The sequence below is a fragment of the Daucus carota genome, chromosome 7, assembly GCF_001625215.2.
Source record: "Daucus carota subsp. sativus chromosome 7, DH1 v3.0, whole genome shotgun sequence".
NCBI lineage: Eukaryota > Viridiplantae > Streptophyta > Magnoliopsida > Apiales > Apiaceae > Daucus > Daucus carota.
The window spans coordinates 12273514-12285996 of NC_030387.2; the positions used below are offsets into that span (position 1 = coordinate 12273514).

Below are 12483 nucleotides of genomic sequence, written 5' to 3' on the forward strand. Positions count from 1 at the left end.
TTAACATACTCTCTTGCTTAGGTTTTAGAAATTTGAGCTCTATATGATTCTCTAGGTGTTTAGGAACATACTTCTCTAGGAATAACTTTGTAAACCTAGTCCATGATATCACACTAGACTCTTCTAGAACTGGCTTAGCTTCCCACCAATAATTAGCCTCTTCATTAAGTAGCAAAGAAAATTTTCTTATCATCTTCTACACCAACTATTTCAAAAATCTTTTCTATTTCTCTTAGCCAAATCTTGGCTTCAACGGGATCTATAATCCCTTTTAAACTCTTGGGGTTTCAAAATATGAAAGATTTGATTGGAAAGGTAAGTTTGATAAGTTGACTCGAAGAACTTCTCTCATGATTGCTTTCAAAATTCTGGGTATATATGTGTTGTTGAAAAAGATCAACAAGTAATTGAACATGATTTGTTCTGGGTTGAAATCCAGGTGGAGCATCTGGTATTGATTCATCAACAGAATTGTCATTCAGGTTTGAATCCGTCTCAATATATAAGAGTATACGAAACAGTCTAATAGGTCTCATCATTATACAAAATACAAGGTTTATCCAAAGATACAACAAGGCGCAATTTTGTAAAATACACAGTGTATAACTTTTGAAAACAGGTTCCACATTTTGGTTGAAAATACAAGTTGTACCAAAGTTGCATATTTTTGAAAACTTTTAGAAACTTTAAAGGTTGCACCTTTTCTTTTGAAAACTCTAAAACCTTAGAAACTTGAACATTTCTCTTTTTGAAAACCTCAAAAGAAAACTTTAAAAAGGTTGAATAAATACACACATTAAAATTTCACATTGGATCATTGATGTAGCAAATGCAAGATAATTGACAGATTTGAAACAGATCAAAAGTAGTTGACGACTGCAAGAAGCATAGGGAAGGTATACAAAGAAAGAGACATAAAGATTTAGCATCCCTCCAAAAGTGGTCATAATATCAAAAGTTTTTATGAGTCACGATATAGAAAGTACATCTGATCTGGTCATCATCCTACCACATCAAGTCTAATCTGGACATCACTATACAAAAGATCGTCTATTCACATCTTTACTGCCAGAATGATCTACTGATCGAAACTATAGTATCTACATCTAAATAAAAAGAAGCGTACGATCCTCTATTCCGATACTATACAGTGTCTCTATATATCCTCTAGATACATCATATACTATAACTGAGATACACACAGACTATATGTGCGTAAACTCCCAAAAATCAAACTATATAACAAATTTAACAACCAAATATCTGTGAGACCCTATACTGGAATTCAGAAAAGGCTTATTTTGTAACAAGTGTAACATTTACATATCATGAGCTGGTGGAGGGTATTTCACTGATATCAGTACGAAATCCCTCTTAATATAGAAATAGAAATCTTATACACAATCTCCATACTAAACACTTGGGTCAGAAATCCTGAACCCGCAGAATAAACATAGGATCGTAAGATCCTGGAATCCCAAATCTAGAGTCATAAGCAGACTCTATCAACAGCTGGTACTGATGGACCAAAGAAAGTGGCACATAGTTTCCACCTGATGGTACAGAAACTGGTGCGTAGAAAGATCCACTAATCTGACAAAGAGCGGTATGAGGTGCAGAAACTGAAATAGTGGATATGAAAGTAAATGGTACACAAGTCTCTAACATGGTGGTAACTAGGGGTGTAGGTTGAACTCGAGGTTTAAGTGTGGTATAATCATGGGTGTAACTACTGAAAGGTGGTATAGGAGCATTTCCAATCAGAGATGACACAGCAGTCCCAAAATGACAACAATCAAAAGTATGTGTGGTGATAGGACTATAAGAAAGAGGTGTAGGCTCAAAATGTTGAAGCAAACCAAAAATGGAAGGGTCCTCACTCTTAAAAATAGGTGGAGGAACAGTAGAATTGTTAATCGAAAAAGAAGTGGTCAAAGTAGGAACATAAGTTAGCTCAGGTAAGGATAGAAAGATATTCATCCAAGCACTCGTAATACACTCAAAAGATTCTTTATCCTTGATATCTTCGGATACTAAGTTAATGATCTCAGGTACTGGTGGCTCTAATATTTGTCTCAAAACAAATCCTCATACTCGTTATTATCATCTCAATCTCTGTAGATGGATCAGAATCAGCCTCGTAATCTGACATCTACAACAAATATCATTACTAATAGTTACTGCTACGGGCACGATTGCCTGTAACTATAAATGTTCATATCTGTAGGGTCTACTAACCCTTTTCTAAAAGTTTACTTGGTACGTATGTACTATAATATATGGAGATAGGTTTAACTAGGCACCTATCTTAAACTTCATATCGTTCTCGCCCGTTATATTCCTAGGGTTTCTCGAATCCTAAGGATATAACTATAGCTCTGATACCAAACTTGTGACGCCCCCAGATCCGCATCCCGCAGATCTGGTCCGTCACTAAACATCCGGCTCAAAACAACACTTGTATTACATATTAATATAATACAACCAACTCTTTCCCCACAAGTCCAGGGTCGATCGTCTTACAACATTACTATCGAGTCTAACTTTATTACATAAAGGGAAGTCTGATATCAGACTATTATAATAACTATAGATCGTACTACCAAGTGGCGTAGTCTAGCAGTCTCAGCTTGGGTGATGCGCCTTTTCCCTGCTTTTGTCAAAAACCCATTTCCAGGCGGTTCCCTTGAGTTGTGCCATACTCACTATTTACTGCTCAAAAAGGAATAAAATAGATGCAAGAATGAGCAATCAAATTGCTCAGCAAGTCCACATAGAACAAAACAACAAGCAACAGAATATGCACGTAAGGCATAGAAAACAATTCAAGTTAAAGCAACAAAGCAGCTACCGTTAAATGACAACACAAGTTCAAGTAAAGAAAACGCTGGTCTTCCACCTTTCGGTAACACTACATGGCTCGATCAGCACCATTTCATGAATACCGTTCTCCTGTGTGATCTTTGCAGTCTGATCGTAACCGCACAAGACACACCTACCACTCTCATTTGCTAGCATAAGGGTTAACATTTGTAACCCTAAACTATCTGCCTTACCAGATAGTAAATTCAACTCTACCACGAATTTAATAAATTCGTGTTGACCAGCTTGAACGAAATCCTCCGAATACAAGGAAATTTCCCCCAAACAAACAATTCTCAATCATCACTACTTATCCCTACCAAAGAAGTGCGAACAATGCACCCTTTCAACAAAGATTACCCGAAGGTAGAAGTGAAGGATAATTAAAAGAACTAGATTCCAAAGAATAAGATGATCTCCAAGAAGGAGTAAGTTAATTGTGGTGAGATCATCGCTGCAATGTATTCACTTCAAATTTTGAAGATTCAAAATGTTATCGTTATGAGGATCAGCTCATTCCCATACAATGGGAGGGCTCGAATTATAGAAAGTAATATATAAACAATATCTTTAAAGCCTTCAAAATGAAACGGAGATACTATCTCGATTCTCAAGGGTACGAAATGTAATATCTTCACAATCAACACTTTTCACAAAAATATTAAATAGGTACAAAAACTTCACGTCAAGAGAGGGATAGTGAACTTGCCTGGCTTCCTTTGTTATAAAATTCTGAATTTAAATCGAGTAACTGAGCTTCACTCTTTCCAGATAAGAAATATTCTATGCCATAAAATAATGATATTTAGTAATATTCATCTCGAAATAATGATCTCGAAGATTCACTAAAACATAATTATTTAAGGAATATTTAGATACCAAACCTGTGACGCCCCCAGATCCGCATCCCGCAGATCTGGCTCGCCACTAAGCATCTGGATCAAAACAACACTTGCATTACCTAATAATATCTTACAACAAAACTCTCGCCCCACAAGTCCAGGGTCGATCGTCTTATAACATCGTTTCCAAGTCTAACTTGATTACATATTGGGAAGTCTGATTACAGACTATAATAACTATTGATAATACTACCAAGCGGCGTAATCTAGCGGCCTCAGTTTGGGTGATGCGCCTTCTCCTTTCCCTTGCCAGTACCCGTTTCCGGGCGGTTCTCCTTAATCGCGCCATACTCGCTTTTTACTGCTTAAAATAATATAAAGTAGATGCAAGAATGAGCAATCACATTGCTCAGCAAATTCACATAGCACATAACAACAAATAGCAGAATAATCGAGTAAGACATCGAAGGCATCTCAAAACAAAGCAATGAAGCAGATAACGCCAATCAACAGAACAATTTCCAAAAAAATAAGAAAAGGCTGGTCTTCCACCTTTCGGTAACACTACATGGTCCGATCATAACCATTTCGTGCTTCCCGTCCCCCTGTGTAATCTTTGCAGTCTGATCGTCACTGCACAAGATACACCTCACACTCTCATCTTGCTAGCACAAGGGTTAACATTTGTAACCCTAGACTATCCACACACAGCAGATAGTCAAGAAATTACCATCTCTTCCACGAATTTAGTAAATTCGTGTTGACCAGCTTATTCAGAATCCTCCGAGTACACATCTTCCACTTCACTTTAATAAAGAATGCATTAATATATTATGGTCCAGAAAAGATTTTAGAATGCACGTGCTGTTGAATGGCTCGGGCCAGGTATTTAGAATTTGTGTTTATACGAAAAATAGATGCAACCTTGAATATTTATTTAGTTACTGGTTCGGGAGCAAATATTATGTTTTGGCTGAGATAATTATTTTATGTCTACAGTATTATTAATTTGGAGATTGGTCAAGAAATATTATAAACATTAATAATATATTTATATAAATGTTTTATTCGATAATTTAAATATTTATTTTAATTTTAGTCTCAAACAATTTTATAAAAATAATCGAAACTATACGAAGATAAACTGAGCCGAGCGGGAATTTTTCTAAAAATGACGAGTCAGAATTCGGAACCAAGCTACAACGTGGTGCCCAAGTCTGGGACTTGGTGCCCAAGTCTTATACGTGGTGACCAAGTAAAAACTAATAAACAAATAATAAATTAGAATGTCATTAAGGCTTAATGATAATTAGCAATGGCTATAAAAGCCAAAGAATTGCCATTTAGCACTTCCATTTTTCCTTGATAAAAGAGGAGAAATCAGAGTGTTAACTTGGAAAGAAGGAACGATTAATTGTACCAAAATTTAAGGTAATTACCCTTTAACTTAACTCCTTTCTTATATTAAGATTTGTATACTTACTTTAATGGTGAATTCCCACTCAAGTGGATCCTCTTTCTCTTTATTCCTATATACTGATGGGTTGAAAGAGCTAGCTGCGTAAAGATTTTTATTAATATTAAAACAAAACCTCAACTGTGTATAAGCAGAGTCTTGTACGTTTCAACTATCATTTATACAAATTGGGGCTAGAGTTCTTATACAAATTAGGGCTTGTTGATAGATTGTGGTTAATTGATTAAGCTGGGTGTTGAATTTGATTTGGGGAGATTATAAAATATGTGGAATATAAAATAAGGATATTAGGTGGAAGGAAGTATAATCTAAAAAGGATGGTTGATATTAATAATAATAATCTTGAGTGAGAGAATAGAATCGGATTTGATTTATGAATATTTTGATAAGTAATTTAATTCGGTTTATTAATTAAAAGAATTAGTGATTTTCATTTAACTAAGTGAATATATAAGAGCATAAGGTAAAGTCTAGAATAGATTGAATAAATAAATAATCATTCGGATAGTAGGCATAAGTGGCTAACTCATGGAGATTAATCATATTTTAGGCTTTAATTATATAATAAGGTTGGTGAATAACAAATAATTTGAGTTAGTAAGGGTTATGAGCATGTAGAAAAGACTCCATTACAAGATTAGCAATTTAAATCATTAATAAATGATTAAGTGAACAAGCTAGAGTAGCTGGGATGTTGGTCAAAAGAGCAGATAATTAATTGAGGAATAAGCGTAAATAATTAATAATTAATATATCTATAAGAATAAAGAGATTAAATATAATATTTTAATTGGTTTAAAAATAGTTGTTGATTAAATTCTTGATATTATAATAATGATAGGTTATTTTGGGATTCTTATTTTTGAGATTTCTAAATTATTATTTTGCGTAACGTAGAATATAATGTCTGGAAAAGCGGAGCCAATTTATAAGTATTAAATTTGGAAATATTTCAAGCTAAGGACACCAGGCAAGTTCACTATCCCTCTCTTGACATGAAGTATTTCGTGCCTATTTGATAATTGTGTGAAAAGTGTTGACTGTGAAGATATTACATTTCGTACCAATGTGAATCGAGAAAATATCTCCGTTTCATTTCGAAGGCTTTAAAGATATTGTTCATATATTACTTCTATAATAATCCGAGCCCTCCCATTGTACAGGGATGAGCTGATCCTAATAACGATAATATTTTGAATCTTCGAAACTTGAGGTGAATACATTGCAGCGATGATCTCACCACAATTAACTTACTCCCTTTTTGGAGATCATCTTATCATTTGGAATTTTGTTCTTTTAATTATCCTTCACTTCTACCTTCGGGTAATCTTTGTTGAAAGGGTGCATTGTTCGCACTTCTTTGGTAGAGATGAGAAGTGTTTGTTTGGGAGAATTTCCTTGTATTCGGAGGAATCTGTTCAAGCTGGTCAACACGAATTTATTAAATTCGTGGTAGAGTTGAATTTACTATCTGGTAAGGCAGATAGTTTAGGGTTACAAATGTTAACCCTTATGCTAGCAAATGAGAGTGGTAGGTGTGTCTTGTGCGGTTACGATCAGACTGCAAAGATCACACAGGAGAACGGTATTCACGAAATGGTGCTGATCGAGCCATGTAGTGTTACCGAGAGGTGGAAGACCAGCGTTTTCTTTACTTGAACTTGTGTTGTCATTTAACGGTAGCTGCTTTGTTGCTTTAACTTGAATTGTTTTCTATGCCTTACGTGCATATTCTGTTGCTTGTTGTTTTGTTCTATGTGGACTTGCTGAGCAATTTGATTGCTCATTCTTGCATCTATTTTATTCCTTTTTGAGCAGTAAATAGTGAGTATGGCACAACTCAAGGGAACCGCCTGGAAATGGGTTTTTGACAAAAGCAGGGAAAAGGCGCATCACCCAAGCTGAGACTGCTAGACTACGCCACTTGGTAGTACGATCTATAGTTATTATAATAGTCTGATATCAGACTTCCCTTTATGTAATAAAGTTAGACTCGATAGTAATGTTGTAAGACGATCGACCCTGGACTTGTGGGGAAAGAGTTGGTTGTATTATATTAATATGTAATACAAGTGTTGTTTTGAGCCGGATGTTTAGTGACGGACCAGATCTGCGGGATGCGGATCTGGGGGCGTCACCCGTACAATGGGAGGGCTCGAATTATTGAAAGTATATGTGAACAATAATATTTTGAATCTTCAAAACTTGAGGTGAATACGTTGCAGCGATGATCTCACCACAATTAACTTACTCCCTTTTTGGAGATCATCTTATTCTTTGGAATCTAGTTCTTTTAATTATCCTTCACTTCTACCTTCGGGTAATCCTTGTTGAAAGGGTGCATTGTTCGCACTTCTTTGGTACAAATGAGTAGTGATGATTGGTGTTTGTGTGGGAGAATATCCTTGTATTCGGAGGAATCTATTCAAGCTGGTCAACACGAATTTATTAAATTCGTGGTAGAGTTGAGAATTTACTATCTGGTAAGGCAGATAGTTTAGGGTTACAAATGTTAACCCTTATGCTAGCAAATGAGAGTGGTAGGTGTGTCTTGTGCGGTTACGATCAGACTGCAAAGATCACACAGGAGAACGGTATTCACGAAATGGTGCTGATCGAGCCACGTAGTGTTACCGAACGGTGGAAGACCAGCGTTTTCTTTACTTGAACTTGTGTTGTCATTTGACGGTAGCTGCTTTGTTGTTTTGACTTGAATTGTTTTCTATGCCTTACATGCATATTCTGTTGATTGTTGTTTTGTTCTATGTGGACTTGCTGAGCAATTTGATTGCTCATTCTTGCATCTATTTTATTCCTTTTTGAGCAGTAAATAGTGAGTATGGCACAACTCAAGAAAACCGGCCGGAAATGGGTTTTTGGCAAAGCGAGGGAAATGGCGTATCGCCCAAGCTGATACTGCTAGACTACGCCGCTTGGTAGTACGAGCTATAGTTATTATAATGGTCTAAAATCAGATTTCCCTTATGTAATAAAGTTAGACTCGGTAGTAATGTTGTAAGACGATCGACCCTGGACTTGTGGGGCAAGAGTTGGATTATGTAATATTAATATGTAATGCAAGTGTTGTTTTGAGCCAGATGTTTAGTGGCGGACCAGATCTGCGGGATGTGGATCTGGGGGCGTCACAGATTTGGTATGTAACAACCGTGAAATTTACACGTACGTAAAAATGCAGGTATTTAATTTAATTATTTATTGTACAAAAAGACTATTTTATCAGTGCGGATTTAAATTTATAATGCGAGAAATATTAGTTAAAAATGTCGTAGCTCCGAGAAGTTTAGCAAACGCGTAATATTATTCGGTGCGGGACCGTCTTTATATTTAAATATGTATATTAATGTGAAAGCAGCGTTTATACGGAAATGTAGCATACGTGAATTTTATGACTCATGAATAAACAGTACGTATTAACCGCGATGATTATTTTATCTTTATTATTTTATAGATTTGGGGATAGGCTAGAAGATATTAAAATGGTTAATAATATATTTAATTATTTTGTACGATATTTAATTATTTTATATTCGCGCTAATTAGCTCCGACACGAGAATAATGAAAACCGATGCAGGAATACGAGAAGCCGAGCTGAACAATTTTTTTTTTTTTTTTTTTTTAATTATTCGGTATTATTTTTTTGGAGCCCAAGCAATACAATTTGGTGCCCAAGTTATATAACTTGGTGCCCAAGTTAAGGTCATAATTAGCAATATTTTAATGGAGTCATTAACTATTAATTGCAATTAGCGAGAGTAGTATAAAAGCCAAGAAAAAGCATGATAATTGGGTTTATTTTTCACAATAGAAAGCTGTGGAGTTAGGCCAGAGAATTTTGGGAGTAAAGAAAGAAGGAGATTTAAGGATTTTTACAAAAGAATCTAGCTAGAAGTTCCGTAAACAAGGTAAAATCTCACATTCTTACTTATTATACTAATTATGGAAAGCATTTATTTTGAATTGGGGATCCATTTGTATTCACTGCAAAATTAGGTAATTCAAGAGAATCTTTTTATTTATGGTAATATATAAATGGGAAAAGAAATAAATAATAATAATAAAATAGTTGTGTGCACGTAAATGAATTAGGAGGAAAGGGTGTGGTTATTATATTTTGGGGTTTCAACAGGGGTTTGGTTGATTTTTGGTTGAGTTGGGTTTGTGTTGAATGGAAGATTTTAATTGCGGCTTGGAATCAGAGAGGTGGGTGATTGGTAGTGGTGGTTGGCCGGAGTGCAGTGGCAGGGAAAAAGGGATAGAGAGAGAGATTGGAATAATTATATGAAAGTAATGAAAAGATTAAAAAGAAAGAGGAAGGATATTGAATTTTGGGGTAAAATATACCATGAGATTAATTAATACTACTAAATGAGAATGTAAAATTTTTTGGAATAATTTGGGTATTTAGAAATTATATCATATTTTTATAAATTAAATAAATTGGTGATTCTTAGTATTGAATAAATGAATAGCCAAGAATAAATAGAGTAGAAATGATGTTAGATGAATGAGTATTTGCAGATAGTAAATGATTAGGAGATTATGGTAACGAGGTGAGATGTTAATTATTTAAATGTTAATACGGTGATAAATAATAGAATTTTAGTTAATTGGAATTATTAGATAATAATTAGAAGAAGTAATTAAGAGAGGATGGGTGTTACAAGTAATTAATATTTACCTTCTAGTTCTAGGTAATATGAATTGAAAAGTTGCAGGCTAGCACGAAAGAATGATTAATTAATATTGTTTAATCTATACACACATGAAGTAGGTTGTCTAAGATTATTTATTATTTTGAAATGAGAATACTAAATCTATTATCTTGTGTGGCATAGAATATATAATATCTGGAAAGGCGGAATTCAATTATCAGTATTTATTTCGGGACGTAACATCAAACTAAGGATGTGAGGCAAGTTCACTATCCCTTACTTGACGTGAAGTTTTTCGTGCCTATTTGATAATTGTGTGAAAAGTATTGATTGTGAAGATATTACATTTCGTACCAATGTGAAACCAGAAAATATCCCCGTTTCATTTTGAAGGCTTTTAAGATATTGTTCATATATTACTTTTTTATAATTCGAGCCCTCCCATTGTACGGGAATGAGCTGATCCTAATAACAATAATATTTCGAATCTTCAAAACTTGAGGTGAATACATTGCAGCGATGATCTCAACACAATTAATTTACTCTCTTTTTGGAGATCATCTTATTCTTTGGAATCTAGTTCTTTTAATTATCCTTTACTTCTACCTTCGGGTAATCTTTGTTGAAAGGGTGCATTGTTCGCACTTCTTTGGTAGAGATCAGTAGTGATGATTGGTGTTTGTTTGGGAGAATTTCCTTGTACTCGGAGAAATCTGTTCAAGCTGGTCAACACGAATTTATTAAATTCGTGGTAGAGTTGAGAATTTACTATCTGGTAAGGCGGATAGTTTAGGGTTACAAATGTTAACCCTTATGCTAGCAAATGAGAGTGGTAGGTGTGTCTTGTGCGGTTACGATCAGACTGCAAAGATCACACAGGAGAACGGTATTCACGAAATGGTGCTGATCGAGCCATGTAGTGTTACCGAAAGGTGGAAGACCAGCGTTTTCTTTACTTGAACTTATGTTGTCATTTGATGGTAGTTGTTTTGTTGCTTTGACTTGAATTGTTTTTCTATGCCTTACGTGCATATTCTGTTGATTGTTGTTTTGTTCTTTGTGGACTTGCTGAGCAATTTGATTGCTCATTCTTGCATCTATTTTATTCCTTTTTGAGCAGTAAATAGTGAGTATGGCACAGCCCAAGAGAACCGCCCGGAAATGGGTTTTTGGCAAAGGCAGGGAAAAGACGCATCACCCAAGCTGAGACTGCTAGACTACACCGCTGGATAGTACGAGCTATAGTTATTATAATTATAATGGTCTGAAATCAGACTTCCCTTTACGTAACAAAGTTAGATTCGGTAGTAATGTTGTAAGACGATCAACCCTGGACTTGTGGGGCAGAGTTGGATTATGTAATATTGATATGTAATGCAAGTGTTGTTTTGAGCCAAATGTTTAGTGGCAGACCAGATCTGCGGGATGTGGATCTGGGGGCGTCACAGATTTGGTATCAGAGCTGTAGTTATATCCTTAGGATTTGAGAAACCCTAGGAATATAGCGAGCGAGAACGATACGAAGTTTAAGATAGGTGTCCTAGTTGAACCTATCTCCATACGTTAGAGAACATATAAACTTGTAGCAAAGGGTTAGTAGTTCCTACAAATATAAACGATTATGGTTACGAGAAATAGTAGTAGTAACTACTAGTAATGATGTTTGATGTATTATTAAGATGTCAGACTATGAGGCTAATCTGATCCATCAATGGAGATTGAGATGATAAATAGCGAGTATGAGAGTTCTGCTATAGAGATATTAGAGCCTCCAGCACCTGCGATTATTGACTTATTATATGAGGAAAGCGAGGATATAGTATCTTTTGAGTTCACTAAGAATGATAAGATGGATATCTTTCCATCTTTACCTGAGTTGATTTCCATTTCTACTTGGACAACATCGTTTTCAGTTACCACTTCTACTGTTCCTCCACCTATTATTTTTTTAGAGTGAGGACCCTTCCATTTTAGGTTTGCTTCAACATTTCGGTCCTACACCTTTTTCTTATAGTCCTATTACCACACATACTTCTGATTGTTGTCATTTTGGGACTGATGTGTCATCTCTGATTGGAGATGCTCCTATACCACCTTTGAGTAGCCACACTTTTGTTTATACACTACCCCAAGTCTCGAGTTCGAGTTCCACCCATTGTTATCACTTTATTCGAGACTTTTGTACCATTTACAGTTTTATCCACTATTTTAGTTTTTTTACACCTCAGAAGACTCCTTTTCAGATTAGCGAATCTTCTTTTGTACCAGTTTCTATACCTCTGAGTGGCGACTTTGTACCACTTTCAAAGCATATGTCTCAGTAGTTGAGAGAGTCTATCTATGACTCCAAATATGGAATTCCAGGATCTTATGATCATATGTCTATTTCTGCGGGTTTAAAAGCCCGAGAGTTTAGTATGGAGTTTATATATTAGATGGTTGTTTCTGTATTTGAAGGACTCCGTACTGATATGTTAAACTTGTTACAATGCTGATAAATAAAGCCTTTTCTGAGTTCCAGCATAGGATCTCAGAGATATTTGGATGATAGATTTGCTTTTTGACTTTTGAGAGATAACACATATAGTCTGTGTGTATCTAAGTTATAGTATATGATGTATCTAGAGG

At 35.3% G+C, this 12483-nt stretch overlaps 1 long non-coding RNA gene across 1 annotated transcript; it reads left to right on the forward strand.

Annotated features, from left to right (window-relative positions):
* The first annotated feature begins 5078 nt into the window (after positions 1 to 5078).
* Positions 5079 to 7264, forward strand: LOC135148041 (uncharacterized). The gene is made up of 3 exons (XR_010285866.1): positions 5079 to 5135; positions 6079 to 6151; positions 7000 to 7264. It is a non-coding gene; the product is annotated as an uncharacterized LOC135148041 (long non-coding RNA).
* The last annotated feature ends 5219 nt before the right edge of the window (positions 7265 to 12483 follow it).